Genomic DNA, 20,898 nt, shown 5'->3' with positions numbered 1-20,898 from the left:
TTGGCCCTGCATACAGTTTAATGCTGGGCACAAGAGCCTCATCAATGGCACCACTGTTGATAATGTAATTAGGGTGGTGGTTCAGAGACATGGAACCTAGTTCTTTCAACCTCCACAATCTCAAATGTAGGACAATTATTATTATTATTATCAATATGGAACATAGTTAAATAAAAGGCTCCACAATCAAGAGTACGTCCTGAACAAAGAGGATTCGAAAGATCCAACAAAGTATGGGAACCATAGGTAGCAAGGACTGAACATTCCTTGTGGCAGGAACATAAGAAAAGATTGCCCTGTTTTCTACCCCGTTTTAATGCACAATATTTCAAATGCTTAACTATAATAGGAATGAATCTTGACCCCCTGTCTCTTTCATCCCATTCCCCTTATGAGAAATGACTCCGCTTCTTCCACGAGGGAAGAAAATTGTGTGTGTGGGTGCTGTGATTTTGAGTTGAAAATAAGTATCAAAGCTAAGAGCAAACATTTGAAAGAAATGTGAACTTAATTTGACCGGATTCAAAGTGGGTGTTAATTGCTCCACTTTGACCAAAAGTTAAACAATGCTGCCTTTTGAAGAGCGACACAGCAGCCCTAAGGCAATGTGATTTAAAAAACCAAAAAGTCCTAGGAAAGCATAGTTCCATTACAGCGTGAGCATATTTAACTCATTGCAAGAAACATGATAATTCAGTGGTTCCAACATCTTCAGCATGCAGGCAAGCGCCGGGCTCCTGCGCCTTGCGGAGAGCTGCGCAAAGTCTGGGCGCGCTGAGCCTTGCGGAGAGCTGCGCGAAGGCTGGGTGCACTGAGCTCAGCATGCCCAGGCTTCAGCATGCAGGCAACTCTCCGCAAGCCGCGGGAGCCCAGCGCCGGGCTCCCGCGCCTTGCGGAGAGCTGTGCGAAGCCTGGAGAGCGAGAGGGGTCGGTGCGTAAAGCCTGCATTCGCCCCATAGGATGCACACACATTTCCCCTTCATTTTTGGAGGGGGAAAAGTGCGTCCTATAGGGCGAAAAATACGGTACTTATTTTTCTGCCTGTTGTAGCAATTGTAATACTGTCTGATTTTTATTGTCTTTTTACGGACACCCTATAGAACACCTGAATGAAGCTTGTGGACCATCAGTGGACCACAGTTTGGGAACCCTGTGACAAATGATAGAATTTTCTTTATTAGAAGTTTTGTTACTTACGGAACAAAGGGAAAGGTAATAATGTAAGAATGTCTAATGTTGGTATAACAAATTGCCAGTAAGGAATACAAACTTCATAATCTCACATGGCAGTGCATTTACTGGACTGGCATATAAATTTATGCCTGCTGATTCATCAGTCTGCCAGTCTCAGTCGTGTATAGAGTGAAAAGTTATCAATTATGACTGCATTCATATATAACATTTAAGCCAATGTGTGTGCTTTCTCTAAACTGGGGGGGACGGGGACTTTTGGCCCTCCATATTTGTTGCTCTCTAATTCCCATCACTCACCAGCCAGCAAAAGCCAGTAGTCAGGGATGAGTTGGAGTCCAGCAACATATGGATGTTTAAACTGCAATGTGCATAAGCTGCATCCTGGCACATGTAGCTCAGATACTCCTGTTATGCTTCTCCTTTTGTCCATCTGGTAGCAACAAGCAGTATATCTGCTCAAGACTGGATCCAGAAATCCCATTCACAGTGAACAGAATGGCCTTAACTCTGTTCAGGACTGCCTAGCACCACCTATAGCATTAAAGATTCAAGCCTCTCCATTCACTTTAATAATGGAGACAGGTAGGGGTGTGTGTGTGTGTGTGTGTGTGTGTGTGTGTGTGATTGTATCGCATAGAGGCATCTCCTTCATTAGGGTGATGAAATCTTGAAGAAGGAAGAGGAAAGTTCAGTATACATCTCAGAGACTTGGAGTCTCTTGCTTAAGGCATCACTTAAATTGTGTATACTTTGGTGTGAAATATTCCAGAGTTCTGAATTGTTGTTCACCAGTATTGTTGAGTTACAAAATCAGCTCTGATTGAACTAGAAAGCTTGTATATATGTATTTAAAAGATTCATATAGTCTTCAGCAAAGACTATGGGAAAATATACAAAAAGAAAAGAAAGTTAAAACGTAATTTTAAACAAGTTTTTTTAAGCCTGGGAAAATAAAAAATGTATTTGTGTGGTTCTGGGAAAAGTCCAGCAATATTTGAGCCAGAAATTACATCCTAAGGATGTAATTCCATGGTGCCACCACTGAGAAGGCACTCTGTCTGGTCACCACCCACCTTACCTCAAATATTAAACATCCTGCTAAACAACAAATCACATTTGTTGGTTGATTTTTAACCAACCCCACCCTTCCAAGAAAGAACAGAGGATGGCACTTAAAATGGCTATACAGTTTTTTATCTGCAAAGCATCCTATTGCCGATATGGTGTCTGGCCCAAGGTCACTACAGCAGAGAGGCAATTTGAGCCTTAGTCCAAAAGGGATCTTCTAGGCTTGCCATTAAAAAAAAAACAACTATGTAAAACTAATGCCTGATATTATCTACCTTCCAAAATCCTAGTTCCGTTAAAAAAATATCATTAGCAGGCAGTGCCCAAAGGTGGAAATAAAGTACAGTGGTACCTCTGGTTACGTACTTAATTCGTTCCGGAGGTCCGTTCTTAACCTGAAACTGTTCTTAACCGGAAGCACCACTTTAGCTAATGGGGCCTCCCGCCACCACCACACGATTTCTGTTCTCATCCTGAAGCACAGTTCTTAACCTGAAGTACTATTTCTGGGTTAGCAGAGTCTGTAACCTGAAGCGTATGTAACCCAAGGTACTACTGTATCTTTTTGTTGTTGCCTCTGTACCCTGCCATACCTGTTCACAGTTCTGTTTCACACATCCAGAATTTTGTTTTTGTTTTTTTATAATAATTTTTATTCGTTTTCCAAACAATTTTATACAATCAACTCATATTTTATCACTCATTCATCAATTTTTGACTTCCTCCAGTTTCTCTGCCAATCTTTCGTTACAATTTCTATTGTTAACACAATTCTAAAATTATTATTGCCTTTAGACACTCCTCTTCCCTCTTACTTTCTTTTTTACAATATTTCTTAATTTTTCACAGAGTCTCTTCAAAACCAACAAGCGTTATCTGTACATCACTTATATTTTTCAGATATTCTGTAAATCTCCCCCAGTCCTCGATAAACTTTTGGTCTTTCTGGTATCGAATCTTCCCAGTTAGTTTATCCAATTCTGCGTATTCAGTCAATTTCATTCTCCATTCTTCCACTGTGGGAGTTTCTTCCTGCTTCCATCTTTGCGCCAGAAGTATTCTTGCTGCTGTTACTGCGTATTCACACATCCAGAATTTTGATTACTTCATTAGTGGTTCAAGTTGGTAACCCAACCTTACATACATTCCATGACATTGTGGTTGCTTGGGGAATGGAAAGAAACTTTCACAAGTAGTGCCATGGCAATTGTTGCATAACTGCACGCATCGCCATGTGCGTACACAGCTCCAATGGTAGTTATGAGAGAGGCACAAAAAGTCCCAGAAGATATAAAGAAGCTTTGTAATGTGTTGCTTTGCTTGTCCATGCCTACTTTAGCACCAGGATGCAACTGGGGCAAGTCCCCCAGTGCAAACAATGTGTGTATTTCCTCATCTTAGTTGCTTAATGCGTACAAAGTGGCTTTCCCACAGCCTGAGGATTTAAGCCAGGGAGTGAAACGTCATGTTTAACTATAAGACAGCTTTGAATAGAAATTGATATTAGTCATTTCTGACTTAGTCAAACTATAGTATATCCACTGCATTTTGTAAACAGAGCACATGGGCCACGACCTTCTCTTCCTGTGAGTTGCACCCAACTAAGTCCTACTCAAAAGTAGATCCATTGAAATTGATAAACCTAAGTTAGTAAATGTCCATTAACTTCAGTGGGTCTACTCTGAGTAAGACTAGCACTGGATACAACCAACTGGCCCCTATCCAGAGATCAAGGTTGTGGGCACCTTTTTGTCAGCAGATGATCAGTGCACAGGGGGGGGTTGTATACACTTATTGTATATTGGTAAGTCACAGGTGTATTAAGGCACTGAAAAGTGGTTATTCCTTCATTCAGTGAATCACAGCATTTCTTTACTGCCAATAAATAAACAGCTTTGTGGACAGTTCACAAAATAAAAGATAAAGCCATGAAGTATGGATATTAGTCAAGTTAAAACAGCATCACGGCAAAAACAGCAATGCAGAAAACAAAGGGTAAAAACCTTTTATTTGTCCTCCTGGTTGCATGAGAGGTGGAGAAGGAATGGTGAGCATGCTACTATAGTGCTGCGTGCTAATATAGTCATTGATAGGAACAACGGACATTAAATTGCTTGGAAGCCACTCAACGACGTTTTTATTTCCCTTTAGTATTAACACCAGAGGTACTACCCCTCCCATAACACCCCATGCACCCCTTAATATGTTAGAAAATTAGCAAGTACGCTGCTTAAGGTGCTTCACACAGGGTAGTCAAACTGGTGTCTTCCAGATAAGTTTTAAGACTACAACTCCCATCATCCCTGACCATCTGCCGTGCTGCCCGGGGCTGATGCAACATCTGGGAGACACCACATTGGCTACTCCTCTAAGAGGGATTCTGACTTCTCAGCTGTCTTTATTTTTGTTGTACGAATCTGGGGCCAGAATCTGAAAGGAAATGTTAATCTTAAAATTTTGTGGCGGCAGAAGAGAATTAATTTTCTTTTTCCAGTGTATTCTAGCAGCAGCCCAACGCATCACATCCTGAAGGATCTGTGCATTGTCTCTTGACGACATTCTTATTCATTCAGCCATTGTATCATTCCCACAAACTGTGGACCCCCTAGTACACAAGATCAACCTTCAAAACCTCCTTAAAAGATGAATTTGAAATGCGTTTCATGAAGAAAACAATGATAGAAGACAAACCAGAGAAAGGATATTGAAGCAGACAAGCAACCACACACAACCACACCAACCAACCATCCATGTTCTTAGCAACGACGAGATATCAGGGAGGGCTAAAAACAACCATGTGTCAACATAGAAAATATATTTGGTAACAGAATTTCAACAGCTGCAATGTGGATTATATAGCATTAACTGTTTGGCAGGAAACACTAGCTGTAATCTGAAATGGCATGAAGTTAATTGTCATCAGCAGAGGTACAGCTATAGTAGCTGATTTCAGATGGTATGGGTGTTCTTGCCAAGTTATTGGGGGCACTTGCTTGCTTTTTTCCAAAAGCTGAGGGTTTGTGTCTTTCTGAACTCATGTTCTGGATGATCTCCAGACTACTCAGATACAAATGGATACCTGATCCACTGAGATGTGGCCAAGTCACAGGTGGTTGGCTAAGTTACTGACAGCACAGTCTTTTGTGTCAAATGGGCCATTGAAATGTATGTGTCTTTTCAGGGCCAGATGGATTTGAACATCAAACATATTTGGAGAGGTTGGGGTGTAGGGAGATGGGGAGTAGACTGCAGCCATTCTGGCCCTGCACAATGAGAGAGAATGGCTGAATGCAGACAGTCATTTACCACTGCTTACTTACTATAGTGTATATTTTGCTGCCTGGTAAGCCAGTTATTGTATTACGTATATTGTCATGTGATGGAGGGTAGTTTTATCACACGACTGCACCTTATCAGAAATCGAAGGAAACAGGGGAAGTTTATGTCTGCTCACCCTTGATGTGAAGCTATAGATAATCGTCTTGTCAAAGGTCTGCATCATCACTTAGTAAATGGTCATATGTCTTTCCTAGTGATATGCAAACTGCATTCATTTTGTCTCAAAATCTATTCATTTACTGAAATCTTTAAGTATTATTTTATTTGTAGTTCATTAAGCTTTTCACATTTTTTGCAATAAAATGGTTCAAATCCTTCTTACCCCTTCCCAACCTCACTCCACCCCCCTTTGCCCTTTTAAAATATTTCCTTGAGCATGTCTATTAAAAAATAAAACCTTCAAACTTTTCTAGGAAAGCTTTAAATAAAGCAAAGAAATGCTATTGGGTGGGTGACGTATGCCTCCAATCTCCCACATCCACTCTCTTAGTTGAAAATAATAAACATCAGTTCTTGGCAGGGATAATGGGATTTGTATATTTTCTTCTGCCTTTTGAAGTGAATTGGTAGGCAGAGAAACAACAAATCCCATGCTCCTCATCAGAAAATGATGGTCTTATGCCTGTTCAGGAGCATTAAAGTCAAGTACGGAGACAGCAGCAAATCCCCATATCTCTCTAGCAAGCCATCCCTACTGCTCATTATGCACCATGCCTTATCAAAGGCAATTTGTTTTCATTTAGAGAGTAGTAGGGAGAGCTCTCTGAGGGGTGGGGGCAAACCCCAATTCAAACCAGACTCAAATTCAGAGGGGTCTGAGGAGGACTCAACATTGGTTTAAGATTTATTTATTTTTTAACTGAGGAAGTTTGTATTACAAACTTCCCCAATTCCAGACTTGACTAATTCTGTCAGTAGTATTTAATAGTGAAATCAGATCTGCCAGGTTGGATTTAGGGTCTTAAGGGGAAATTGCAGTGGTTCCAGCCCACCCCACTCCTGACTTTGACAGCTTCACTTTCCCTTTCCTATCTGGGCTTTTGTTTTGTCAGGTTTCAACAAGGTCAGTCTGCCCCCAACCCCATATTCACAGCCATACCAGCTAATTTCCCTCTTCACCCTGTGCCTTTCAGAGATTTGTAGCCCTCAGATTGCAGCTTCTGACCACCCACCCATATATCATATATTGGCCTTAGACCCATAAACCACCACAGTTGCCGGAATCACTTCCTGGTTTTCTTCATAGTTTCAGGCCTTCCATCCTTGCTCTGGCTGCAGTTGTCCTTTAGTAGCAGAAGCCAAGGATTCTGGCTCTTGCAGCTGCATCTGCATCATCATCAAAAGCTGCCTCAGTTAAGCGATGCCTTATGTGGTTACTATCATGAAGTCGTGATGCATTTTCTGCAAACACAAAGTGAAATATCATATATTAGACCAAATTCCGTGTGATTCTTCTTCAGGCATAGATGATATGTAACTAAAATAAGAGTGGAGCAAGGATGTTGGTTTTTGCTGGAGAAGGATGCCTTTCTCCCTTGTGATACAAATGCCTAGATGGAATACCTAAATCGCAGTTCAGCAAAGAAGTGGCAGATGAGAGGAGCAGCTTTGCGTGCCTCTGGAAGGAAGTGCTGAGAGTCTATTCTAAGGCTTCAGCAGCCTGAATGGTCATTTGTAATTATATATGCTCAGGATGCAGTTCTATTTATTGCTCACATTTTGCCTTAGATTGATCTGATACAGAGTTTCATTTCAGAGTCAGCAAAGTTTTGTTTTGTTTGTTTTAAGTTCATGAAAACTCATTTACTTATTTCTGTTTCCATTGAGCATTGGCTTATGCGTGTTTCACACAATTAAAAAAATGGATCTTTGTGAAGGACATCTGGAGGAGAATATTTTGATTTTGAAGGCTGACCAAACTGCATCAGTTAATAGAGATCAGAATATTGGCAGCTGTGTTGGTTCTGCGGAGAAACCTAGACCAAACATAATGTATTTGCCTTTGGTTCCACTGGTCATTAGAATCATGCATGCTTTTCAAGTGTATCTCTGTCACCAGACATAGGTGTGTGGAACAAAAATACAACTCATGGTATCTTTAGGCTGCTGGGTTTGCAGGTCATACAACAACCAAAAAGGGCAGTAGATTTATTGAAATTAGTGGCAGTAGTAGGACTTATAATAATTTTTTATTTAGGATAAACACTGTATTGCAAGTGATACTTCTGCTGTGCAGAATTGTGCTATGCATTAGGCACATAAGATAGGGCAGAGGGAGAGCGACAGTATTCAGGAATTACTAAATAATATTTTAAAATGAGAATTACTTGGTAGTAAAGACAACAAACAGCCCTGTGCATAATTTGAATTCTGTTGGTGCATTTGCAGCGGAGGCGTCACTATGCAACTTTTGTAGTGAGGTGATTTGGCAATGCCAAAGAAGAGGACACCCAGCTTCGTTTCGTATGCTTTCCATACATATAAGCATTGTAATGAATATTCCTAAAGCAAAGGGTCTAAAAAGAGAGGTAATTGCTAACATAAGCCGGAGTTCTTCCTTTATAATATTTATTTTAATCAATAGTTTTGATTTCACTCCCATGACCTTCTCCCTCCCTGCCATCTGGACATCTCAGGTGACACGAAATAGTTGCAAGGTCACTTTTTATGCCCTCCCAGGAGGTAATAGGCAGCCTCTGTCACTGCTGGTTTGCCTTACTGTATTCCTTACTACCATTCAAGACTCAAAAAACGATAGCATATTATGCATGTCCTCTCATATCCACTGTCTCATCTAACCCTGCTTCAAATCCACCCAGTTCTCCACGCCTACCATTTCTACAATACATATTTAGTGATCCTAACTGTCCAGATCTTCAGAACTTTGTTGGAAGGCGATTCAAGAATACTGCTAAACAAATAAATCTTGCTTGGTTAGCCTGTCTTTGAAAGCTAGCGTTTGTCTATTCACATTTCCATGCCTCAATCCGCCCCCCCCCCCCCCACGCTCAAAATAGGTGGCACAGGGAGAGGAAAACTACATACTGGGAGGAAAGAATGAATTCATCAGTGTAGTATGCAAGGGGATGTTATTTGCAGGCAAAATATAATTCCTTTTGCCTTTATGGTAACAAAACCTGGAAGCTAGTCTGAAGCACCATCCCTCTTTTAAAAGGGAAAAAAACACCCCTGTCCTGAAATGCTGCTATTCCAGGACAGGATGCGAAAGCAAACATTAAGTATGTTTGACTTATTCATATTTTTGACAATTATCCTCCAAGGATTATTTTGGACATTTCAGTTAAAAAAAAGGGTTTCCATTATATCTAACTGAGGGTGGAAACAAGTTGCCGGAAAACAAGATCCAAAAAGATTTGGCTGCCTTTTACTAAACCCTATTTGACTCAGGAAAAGCTCTTCCTTTGTCCGTTTTTTGGGGGTGGCGGCAGTGGAGGGACACTCATAAGAAATCCGTAACATATCCATTACCCTTCTTGCATTTTCCTAAGAACCTTAATATTACTTCTGCTGGGGCTTCCCTAAATCCTGTTAAGAGATTTGTGTCTTGCAACCATAGCACAGTACAATAAACTTGTGCCTGAGGTTGTGTCCACCAAAGGTGTAACAAATGTACAATGACCTTATTAGATTTTTCCGGCTACATGTGAAGAGTTTTAAAAGTTAGAATCTGCACAGTGACTTGGGCCCCAAAATGGACTACGAGGCAGGATACCTGGCATAACATTGTATTGATATGATCTCAGTGGTCAGGCCTCACAAGTCTAGCTGCTGTATTTGGAACTAACTGCATTTTGAACAGTCTTCAAAGGCAGACCCAAGTGGGGCTTAGCTGCAGGTTCACTTGGGCTTGATTATCTTAATACTGGTAGTTTATAGCTGTTCCCAGCTTCAGCTAATAATAATAATAATAATAATTAAACAACACTTCATACTGTGGAAGCACCCTGTGTACCCAGTGACAAGGATGGATCAAAGAGCAACACGAAACTGCAACCCTCTTTCTTCAGTAGCTGCACACCCCCAACATGGGCAGATGCTAGTTTCACTCCCACTGTGATCTTTTCTTTGCCCATTGCGGTAAAATTTGTTTTTAAGTGGTCATATTGTAACACCAACATTTAAGGTTAGAAAGAACAATGGAGTGTAATTACTTCCTGATGGCCACTAGAAGGTTGGCGTTGACATGAGTGGGAGCAGGACTGAAGCTTTACATGTTTTCTAAGAAGTTGAGAAGGGACTTAAAAAAAATAAATGTGTGTGTTTCTCTGAGGAAAGATTTGCCAGAGCTGATGCGAAAATCAAATTGTCTCCATGTGGGAGTAATATACTAACTGGCACAGAGAAACATAGCAGGATTAGACAAGTTGGGTTCAACATTCTTGACTTTGGTGGAGCTGATTTCCATAAGGACTGGGAGATTTTGATATTACAGAGGAGCTGGACGGAATCCTGGAGGCAAAAAGGAATTGGAAGAGAACTGACCCTTTTCTGCATGGGCTGTGATGGTAAAGATAACAACAGCAGCATAGGTATCACTTAGCAGGGTGGCCAGTCAATGTGGCTGATTGTAATGAAAACGGGGGCTAAAATAGGGCAAAGTTTGAATGGTGTAAAATAAAATAAAACTCCCATTATCTCAACTTGCATAAAACTAGATTCCTGTGCAACCTTCCACATTTCTAAGCAAACAAGATGCTATGGAGAGGAACAGGTTGATATGGGGACTGAGTTTATTCTAGAAAAAAAAAATAAGATAAATATGTATGTATGATAGTGGGTGGTCTCAATACATTTTTCATAGCCATGGCCCATTGAATTGAACGACTACTACACATTAGGCCATGATCCTAAGAGCTGCGGTGGAAACGGGTGTTGCACTTGGGCCAGAAAGCCTTGGATTCAATTGCAGCATAGCCTTGAAGTCCACTAGGCGACTTAAGGCAAGTTGTTACCACACAGCTCAGCCTACCTCACAAGGTTGCTGTGAGAATTAAATAGGGAAATGTGCCCCATGCCTCTCGAAGCTTCTTGGACGAAGGGTAAGCTACAAATACAAAGATTGCTACTACTGGGTAGACTGCGCCAAGTGGTATTTTGCTATATATAAAGAGCAGGTCAACAGCTGGGACCAGATGGCCCATTGTGTGCAGCCAGTCCCTCAGTAACTGTGGGACTTACCTGTGGTTTACCTTTTCAGAGATAATAGCTTTCTTTTGGGGCATGGGGTGGGCAAGATGTTGGAGGCCCGGAAAAATTGTGAACCATGAAGTTAGATAACAGTAGTTGATAAGAGTAAAGAAATTATGTTCTTTAACTGTAAGAAAGGGGGAAATGGTGATTGGTGGCCTACCCTGTCTTGTTGGATTTTGTATATTTCATTTCTTGTTTCACTTTAACTGCCTTTGTGCCCTTTGGGGGTGTGGTGTGTGGAATTGTAGCATGTAATATATGATAATGGACAGCGGTCCTTTGTTACCCAGTAAAACTATAGCAGTACTGTGCAGACAGAGCTGGTTGTCTTTTAGAATGCTGAAACATTCTACATAAATGCTTTTGTGCCTGCTGTGAAGGTGGGGAGGGGAAGCCATGCCTGCTGAACCTGCCCCCATCAACATGCTCTGTCTCCTGATTTCCATATGCTCAGTTAAAGGAAGGGCAAATGGGCCTAGAGCTGTATGTATGCAGGCCTCTCTTTCAGACCCTCTGCTGAATGTGTGGAGGTCTCCATGCATGTGTGGAGATACTTCGGAAGAGGCTAAAGCCAGGATATACTTGCGAGTTAAGGACATGAACTATGTATGCACATTTATGAAAATGTTTGTACTTTCCCATTATGCTGTAAGAATATCAAAGGTTGCTTGTCCAAGCTGGCAGACACAAAGGAAACAAATGTACTGTATTCGGCAATGTAGCAGCTTACTTTTCTTCCACAGGAAAACAGTTACGAACAGGCAAAACCTGGCCTTATATATCCTGCTAATATGTTTGCAAAGAGCCGAAAGCAATGGAATTCAAAGTCTTCTAGCCATCTCACCCCCTCCCTTCTTTTTTTACTACTGTAAGGGAAAGCAAACAATTTATAGGAGGCATTAATTATTAGATGAGGTATTTCAATTAAAGTAATTGCATGAGAGACTATGCAGGGATTTGGAAAAGATTAGTGGAAGCTCATGCATTATTCATTCGCTTTGAACTGGGGTAAGATTGGGCATGTCACTTCTTTTCAGCACCATGCTATACATGTCTACTCAAAAGTAAGCCCCATTGAAGCAACATGTCTCCTAGGATTAGAGCCAATGACAGGGTTTTGTTTTTTGTTTTTAAATCAGACTTTTCTTTTATTTTCTTCATGTTGAGATCAATATCCAATACTTTTCAAATATAAAAAAGCACTGCAGCCTAACTAACCATGATAGAACTAAATCTAACCAGCTAGGGCAGGTTGGTGTTTTTTTGTTTTTTTATTGCACAAGATTTCAGTTTCTCTTTAGCTTTCATTTTTAAATAATTGATACAAAATATATACTTTCATCCTAAAACAATTCAACAACCATGCAGTGTAAAAAGTAGACTATTTTTTTTTTTTACTAATAGAGCCCAGAAAGGCCTGGCAGTGGGGTAGGCTGCCTTTGATACTGGATAATAAATGGAACAGAACGTTTTCCTTCTCCTCTCCCTCCTCCTCCTCTGCCCCCCCCCCCCACAACCACCATGCAGTCACAAGCAGCCACATTTCTGGACATTGCCCAGCCTCTTCCACCATGCCCTTAACACAAAAGGACTTGCACTCCAGTTCTTATTGCAGCAGTTCTGTTCTTAATGAATGGCAAACCTGTCAGCCCGCTTGATTTATGTCTGAACCTGAGACACCTATTTAAATCTCATGTAACAACACCCTGGTGCAGATGTCAGTGGCAGCGCAGCGCTGGTCTCGGAGCTGTTGAGCTGTCTAGACAGTTTGAGGTGATAGGTCATTCAGAAAATGTTACAGGACTGCATGTGCCATAATTGGATTATTATGGAAATTTGAAACCAGCTTCCCAAAGTGGTGGCCCATTTGGTGGCTGCATTTTTCACCCTTTCAGCGTAGAGAAATAAAGTGGTGCCATTTCTTAGTAGTAATCTCTTTTCTCTCTCTCTGTTGTGATCTTATATACACTTACTTGCCAGTAAACATGACTCTGTGGAACTTACTCCTGAGGATTGGTTTCCACATTGCATAATTTCCGTATGAATATTATTGCATTATGATATCCTAGAATTGCCTTGCTGTGTGATTTATTTATTTTTTAAGTTGCACAGGTCATTAAGTTCAATCTTCTGTATTGAAGCAGAAAACTTTGTCACCCAACATATCTCTTGGATTAGCCCGCTCCACATGTTAGCTGGTCACAGCAATGAAGCAGGGACTTTAAGTGCAGGATAAAAAATAGGAAGTTAATAAAAAGTCATCCAGATTACTCAAGCCCACTAACATACCACATGTTTCTGGAGAAATATGAGACTCTCCCAGGAGCTCTTGCCAATGTGACCTGAGAGAAAATGCCCAGCTCCAAATGTAGTGACTTGACCCTTTGGTTGTGAGAGCAGATTCTGTCCACCAACTAAAATAGAAATTATTTAAAGCTTTGTGGTACTGTACATCATATCCTGTATTCGAAAGAAGGAAAATTGTATCACAATTTTTTTATATTTTTAACATTACAGGGCAATTTTTATACACTTTTCCACTTAAGGAGTCCTGATCTTTGCTGGACTTACACATATGCCCAAAATCAAATGCGTAAATGTAGCAATTATAGATATAATCATGAGCAATTCCTGTGATTGTAGCAGGGATTTTTTTCAGGCGAAAAGCTAGCATATACACTAAATGAAGTGTTTGCTTCATATGTACTAGAACAATGTTTGTTCCATGAACTCACCTAGTTTTTGAGTGGCTCCTCACCCGCCCCCATTATTATTTTTTAACCACCACCCTTTTTCTAGTTTTGTTCTGAGTTTCATTACCGTTGGGAGCTCTTACTTCACTCACAAGTTCTAAAGGTCATCTGAGATTCTATCCTTCCTCTCATATCCATATCTGTGCATCATGTTGAGGCTATTCCTACAGAAACTTGTCTCACTTCTAAATTTAGCTCTCTTCACAGTTCTTTGAGACATGTCACTACCAGCCGTAGTTTCAGAGTAAAGAAAGCTCATTGCTGGTGTTTCTTATGAATGCACAAGATTCTTATCCACAGAGGGCTCTAAATGACCTGCCGCATAATACCACCTCAGAAGATTGCCCCACTCTACTCATAGGGTACACAAAAAGAGTAAAGTAATAGGTGGCATGCTACATAGTATAGTAATGGCCTCTAACCTTATGTTTCATTCATGCAGTATGCTGGTACTGCCATGCCATGATTATCCTGAAGTTGTAGAGGCGCACTGGTGTTATATTAAAAAAGCAACAACCCTCCATTCTTAACTTTTTCAGGAATCTTGAGGCAGTATTGTGGAACTCTATTTGCTGTGCATACACATTCGTTTTTGAGAGCTGCCATGGTTTCTGGTCAAACCAGTTTTGTAGATTTTCACACCACATCAAGCTGTGCTCTTGAAAAACCAAAGCTAAGTAACCAGGGCCTCTGCAACAGATGTGTACGTTTGTGACTATCACGGTACTCTGTTAGAGAGTGACCATGATGAACAACAGAATTCCTTTCCTCCATGACCAACGGCAGTTTTACAAGGCCCCATCCTCAGCAATGTTGAAATACGAAATATTGGTGTGTATTTGTTTATGCATCCAAGTAACCCTGTTAAAAACATCAAAGTGCACTAAATATAATACAAAGCTAACTGGTTAAAATAGGGCTTAGTCAGTTTCAACCGTCATTGATTCACTCAGACAAGCTACAGATCTCATCGACCCCAGCCAGCCTGGCCAATGAGGGGAGTTGTGGAGGAGGGGGGAGATTGGGCTCAGAAGCAGGGCACACCTCCCCTCCCCGCTGCAGTGACCGTGGGCAGAACAAACATAAATTCTGGGTGTTTATCATGTTTTATAAATCCCAACTCCATTTCCCTTACAGCATGAATTTCAAGGGCGAGTCCGATCCCAGTCTCTCCTTTCTCTGCCTACCCCATTAAACTCAGAAACAGCTGTCAAGAATTGTGTATGCTTCACTGTGATGTCGCCTGAGTGCTTCCAGCTGTGGGCCGGCAAACAGAAATTAGCTTATTTTAACATTTCATTATTTGAAAATTATAACACCCCGGGCAGTGCACGTGTCATACCTTATAAAAGAAATAGACGCCGAGCCCCATTTAGTGCTTGGATGAGAAACTTCAAATAAAAGCTGAGCTTTTGAATTTTGTTTTCGAACAGCCGCCCTTCCCCCTCTGCCTCGCCACATGGTAAGCTTCACTTGAAACTTGAAGTGGGAGATGGAAGGAACACCTAAAGCAGTTCTTTGGACAGTGGTTCTCGAAAAAGATGGGAGGCAGATGCTTTGACTACAAAAAAATCTTTAGCCCTTCTTTCCACTGCAGAGAGTGTGAGAATCAAAATCGTAATCAGTGATCAGTTAAGGCCTAAGCCAAGGGTCACTTTTACGCTGCCATGAGTGTTGCAGCTATCAAAGGATAGTTTGTGTGGAATTGCTTTCATATATATTATGATTGAGATATATATATATATATATATGCAGGTTTTGGTGTCCTCGGGTGTCTTCCCGTGTAAAAGTTGGGGTGTCTAGGCGACGTTTCGACGAGGTCTCACTCGTCATCTTCAGGCTGGTGCTTTCGGCTTCTTGTTACTGGAACAGAGCAGGATCTCAGTGTTTGAGTTCCTATAAATACTGTTGAGGAGGTGTGGTGTATAGCCTCCAATGTTCTGGGCAGAGAGGAGGTTCCCAGGCTAGTGTGCCTTTTCTTCTTTTGTTCCTTAATTACTTGAGGGATATCTTGGGTGATTTCTTGAGTGATTTCCTGAATCCCACTTAGGTGGGTCATTAGGTGTGGATTAGTTGCTAAAGCCTTCGTGTCTTGAACTCTTGAACTTTGTGAAGAGTTTTTCTGAGAAGATGGCTGTACTGCACTTGGTTGTGCTCTGGCTTGGCTTCGTGTATAGGGGCGAGCTGTGGTTTTGTGGCCTGTGCCAGCCAGATCTGTGTAGGGATTGCAGGGGGGTGCAGCATCCGGAGGTGCCACCCTGGTTTGGCTACTGGATGGTGTCTGTAATTTATCTGTGGAGAGGGTCTGGGTTTGGGTCTGGTGTGGTTGATTGGTGATGGCGTTCTGTGTGCCTCTGGATCTGGTGTCAGATTTTGTGGGGAGGGCTAATTTCCAGATGTCTGGCAAGCGGGATGTGTCGTCACGCTTGTTCATGTTGTGAGGGTGTTTCTCTATCTCGATGGCTTCCATGATTATTCTCTTGTGGTGATGTTCCATGTTAAAGAGCAATTTGGAATCTGCAAAATTAATTTCGTGTCCTGTTTCTTTCATGTGTTGGAAAAGGGAGGAAGTTTTTTCTTCTTTTTTGACGGCATTCTTGTGTTCTGCGATCCGTGCATTTATTCGTCTGTTTGTTTGTCCAATGTACGTGGCTGGGCAGACTTTGCAGGGTATTTCATAGACCCCTTGGTTTTCCAACTGAATTTTATCCTTGGGGTTTCTGAGGATATTGGCTATTTTTTGGTTGGTGCAAAAGGCTGTTTTGATATTGTGTTTATGGAGGATTTTGCTAATTTTATCTGTAGTGCCCTTGATATAAGGAAGGAGGGCTATGCCATTGTTTTCTTCTGTGTCTTGGTTTTTGGGGGGTGTTTCTTTTTGGATTAGCTTCGTAACCCTGTTTTGCTGGTATCCATTGGCAATTAACACATTTGAGAGATTCTGTAACTCAGTTGTCAAGTGGTCTTCGTCAGCCAGGCGTTTGGTTCTGGAGATGAGAGTCTTGGCTACGGAGTTTATTTGTGCAGGGTGGTGGTGTGATTGTGCATGTAAGTAGCGGTTGGTGTGTGTTTTTTCCGGTAGATAGTGTGTCCTAGGGAGCCATCAGGTTTTTTGTAGATTAGGACGTCAAGGAAGGGAAGTTGGTTGTTGGCTTCTATTTCCATAGTGAATTGTATTTTGGGGTGTAGGCTGTTGAGATGTGTGAGGAAGCTATCCAGTTTTTCCTTCCCGTGTGGCCAAATTACAAAGGTGTCGTCAACATATCTGAGCCAAAGTTTGGGTTTGTGTTCTGACTTGTCTAAAGCATTGGTTTCAAAGTGTTCCATGTACAGGTTAGCGATGACCGGTGAGAGGGGTGATCCCATAGGTGCTCCTTCTATCTGTTTGTATCTTTGTCCATTGTGGATGAAGTACGTGTTGGTTAGGCAGTGGTTGGTCAGGTCCAAGATGTATTCGGGGGGATTGTATTTGTTTTGAATGGCTGTCAAGGCTTCATTAATGGGCACTTGTGTGAAGAGAGATACAACATCGAAGCTCACAAGTAGGTCATTGGGTTGTAGGTTTTGCTTCTTTATTGTTTCTATGAACTGGAAGGAGTTTGGAACGTGTGAAGAGATGGATTCTGCATAGGGCTGAAGTTGCTTGGCGAGAAATTTAGCGAGATTTTGTAGAGGTGAGCCTATGGAGCTGACTATTGGTCTGAGTGGTGTTCCTTCTTTGTGTATCTTGGGGAGGCCGTAGAGTTTGGGGCATCTGGATGATTTTTCTCTGGGGATGATTCTTAGCTGGATTTCTTCACTGATAGGAGAGGCTTTTATTTTGGATTTGGTGGTTTTTTCCAGATAGGTGGTGGGATCTGTTTTTATAGGTTGGTAGGTAGGGTCTTGGAGTAGATTTGATAGTTTTGCTTGGTAGTCCGATGTGTTCATCACAACAGTGGCATTACCTTTGTCTGCTGGGAGAATGATTATGTTGTTGTCTTTCCTCAGGTTGGTGAGTGCTTTCTGTTCTTCTTTGTGTAAATTGCTTCTGGGTGGTTTGCTGGAGCAGAGGATGTTGGTGACTTCAAGTCTGATTTTATTGGCTTCATCTGGATTGATTTTGGTTAGGCTAGCTTCGACTCCGCATATGATGTTTTCCGTGGGGATGCGTCTCGGGGCGACTGCAAAGTTGAAACCTTTGGAGAGTACTTTGGTTTCAGTTGAGGTGAGGATCCTGTCTGATATGTTATGTACTGTTTGTTTCATGGGTTGTTGTGGAGGGTGGCTGGGCTTCTGGCGTTTCTCTAGTTTGTGGAGTTTGTTGGTGTGTGTGTCTGTCTTGTGTGAGGTCTCCGTTTCAGCTCTCCAGACGGCTAGTTGTTTGCATTTGTCCCAGAGTGCAGGGTGGATTTTGTTACAGAGTTTGAGGTGAAGAGTGAGTAGATCTTTGTTGGTTTGGTTTAGTAGGTATCTTTTCTTGTGTAGTTCGTTTCTGATTAGAGATAGTTCAGTTCGTTTCAGGATCCTTTCGGTAGCTGGGGTTTTAGAGTGGAATTTAAGTTGGAAGCATGTGGGAATTAAGTTGTTGTCTCGGCAGTTGCGTAGGAACAAGAGATCACATAAGATGGTGGCTCTTCGGATTTCTAGTTTCTCGTAGGTTCTTGTCAGCTGGAAGGTTTCCTCCCCGTAGAGGTGAGATATTTGCTTTCGTAGATTTTCACGGGTACAGGAATGCAGGTTTTGGTGTCCTCGGGTGTCTTCCCGTGTAAAAGTTGGGGTGTCTAGGCGACGTTTCGACGAGGTCTCACTCGTCATCTTCAGGCTGGTGCTTTCGGCTTCTTGTTACTGGAACAGAGCAGGATCTCAGTGTTTGAGTTCCTATAAATACTGTTGAGGAGGTGTGGTGTATAGCCTCCAATGTTCTGGGCAGAGAGGAGGTTCCCAGGCTAGTGTGCCTTTTCTTCTTTTGTTCCTTAATTACTTGAGGGATATCTTGGGTGATTTCTTGAGTGATTTCCTGAATCCCACTTAGGTGGGTCATTAGGTGTGGATTAGTTGCTAAAGCCTTCGTGTCTTGAACTCTTGAACTTTGTGAAGAGTTTTTCTGAGAAGATGGCTGTACTGCACTTGGTTGTGCTCTGGCTTGGCTTCGTGTATAGGGGCGAGCTGTGGTTTTGTGGCCTGTGCCAGCCAGATCTGTGTAGGGATTGCAGGGAGCACAACCAAATGCAGTACAGCCATCTTCTCAGAAAAACTCTTCACAAAGTTCAAGAGTTCAAGACACGAAGGCTTTAGCAACTAATCCACACCTAATGACCCACCTAAGTGGGATTCAGGAAATCACTCAAGAAATCACCCAAGATATCCCTCAAGTAATTAAGGAACAAAAGAAGAAAAGGCACACTAGCCTGGGAACCTCCTCTCTGCCCAGAACATTGGAGGCTATACACCACACCTCCTCAACAGTATTTATAGGAACTCAAACACTGAGATCCTGCTCTGTTCCAGTAACAAGAAGCCGAAAGCACCAGCCTGAAGATGACGAGTGAGACCTCGTCGAAACGTCGCCTAGACACCCCAACTTTTACACGGGAAGACACCCGAGGACACCAAAACCTGCATTCCTGTACCCGTGAAAATCTACGAAAGCATATATATATATATATATATATATATATATATATATGGAATTGCTCTCATATTACATAGAGTTTCTCCTTACTGCCGCTCTGTGCAAAACAAACTACAATGTCATGTTTTTCAACTGTTAATGCAGATTGTGGGACAACCCAGTCAGATGGGCAAGTTGTTGTTGTTGTTGTTGTTGTTGTTGTTGTTGTTGTTGTTGTTGTTATTATTATTATTATTATTATTATTATTATTTACCTTCTTGTCATATGAAAAAGAGCAAGTTTCCACTGACATCTATTGCACAGTATTACACAGATCTGCTGACATTTTCTATTCCATGTGGGGCTGCGTTGTTGTACCCTTCATCAAATGTTTTACCCATCCTTATAAATTATTTGAAGCTAGCATTTGGATTGCTAAAGAAGTGTGTCCACAACCTTCCCTTCCCCATAGTAACAGGCTGAATGTTACAGTGTGCAATTTGCTCCCATAATGCAACAGTGCAGTGCAGTACCAAATGAGAAAGAAGAAATCTGATTAAAGGTAGTAACTTTTGAGACAATAGTTCCAGTTTTTCAAATGCAGAAATAGAAACTTGTGAAAACAAGTCTCACGCAGGGTTTGTCATTTCTACAGAAAACATTGAGGTACTTGTGAACCAAAGAGCTCTGTTGCTATCTCATATTATCGTTTCCTGTTTGGCAGTTATTATTTCTTGGGCTCTTTTTTTCTTTTGCTTAGATTGCCTACTGTGTCAGCTGTCCGATGGCTGGCGAATCCTAACTGGCTAGTTGGGCTGGTTTTCCTTGTGGAGGTAACATTCCATTTTGACAGGAGCATTTATTATGGAAAACAAATTGCTCACTTGATTATTATTTTTTAAAGTTTTTTATTTATACAAGAAAAAAACACACACACAAATACCAAATTACACACAAATTACAAAAATAACCATAATTTTCTTAGCAAACAATAAAACATCTATTGGTCTTAACAGTAAGACCCAACCTCCCATCTATTCCATATTTCAAATTCATATTACTTTTTGCCAGTATACGCTTTTATCATAATTAAACTTATTCTCAATAAATCTAATTTCTTATATCTACCTTGAAAGTATTACTGAAGTTCCTCGAATGCTGCAACAGAATTTAAACTACTATATTTATTTTTCAGATAATCTTTGAAAACCTCCCATTTTGAAACAAATTCCTGTTTCGATTTATTCTTTATTTTTTCTGATAAACCATCTAATTCAGCATATTCTGTCAGCTTTTGGATCCAATCTTGTATAGAGGGGGTTTCATTACTCTTCCATTTTGCTACGATCAAAACTCTTGCTGTCGCCGTCGCATATAAAAAGATACCCTTCCTCTTTTGTGGAATATCCAAATCTGTTATTCCCAGGAGGTAGGCCTCTGGTTTTTTATTGAAAGAGATCTTTAGCATTTTTTGCAGTTCTACATAGATACTCTCCCAGAATACCTGTATTTCCCTACATATCTACCACACATGGTAGAATGTTCCTGATTCACCGCATCTCCAACAATTTTCAACCCCCTTCTCAATCTATGTCAGTCTATGTCAGTCTTATACAATTCATTTCCGTTCCTCAAACCAGGAAATGCCGGTCTAAGAAAATGTCGGGGCGCGTGAGTCAGCAGAAATACTTTAGCCGTTGTTAAATTGTTTTGTAGTAGTCCACAGCCAAAGACAAATT

General features: G+C 41.3%; 1 protein-coding gene and 1 long non-coding RNA gene across 12 annotated transcripts in view; one reads left to right on the top strand and one right to left on the bottom strand.

The window, feature by feature from the left end:
• The window catches only part of FAM53B (family with sequence similarity 53 member B), a 117,595-nt gene that overhangs the window by 67,085 nt on the left and 29,612 nt on the right, over positions 1-20,898 (top strand). The gene's annotated exons all lie outside the window — the stretch shown is intronic.
• On the bottom strand, positions 5,837-20,062 carry LOC310677229. Its single transcript, XR_014511010.1, has 2 exons — positions 19,434-20,062; positions 5,837-7,002 (listed from the first exon to the last, which is right to left on the bottom strand). It is a non-coding gene; the product is annotated as an uncharacterized lncRNA (long non-coding RNA).

Source organism: Podarcis tiliguerta (assembly GCF_965153285.1).
Source record: "Podarcis tiliguerta genome assembly, chromosome: 5".
NCBI classification, from domain to species: Eukaryota; Metazoa; Chordata; class Lepidosauria; order Squamata; family Lacertidae; genus Podarcis; species Podarcis tiliguerta.
Note: the sequence above shows the minus strand (reverse complement) of the source record. Positions and strands in the feature narration are given on the sequence as shown.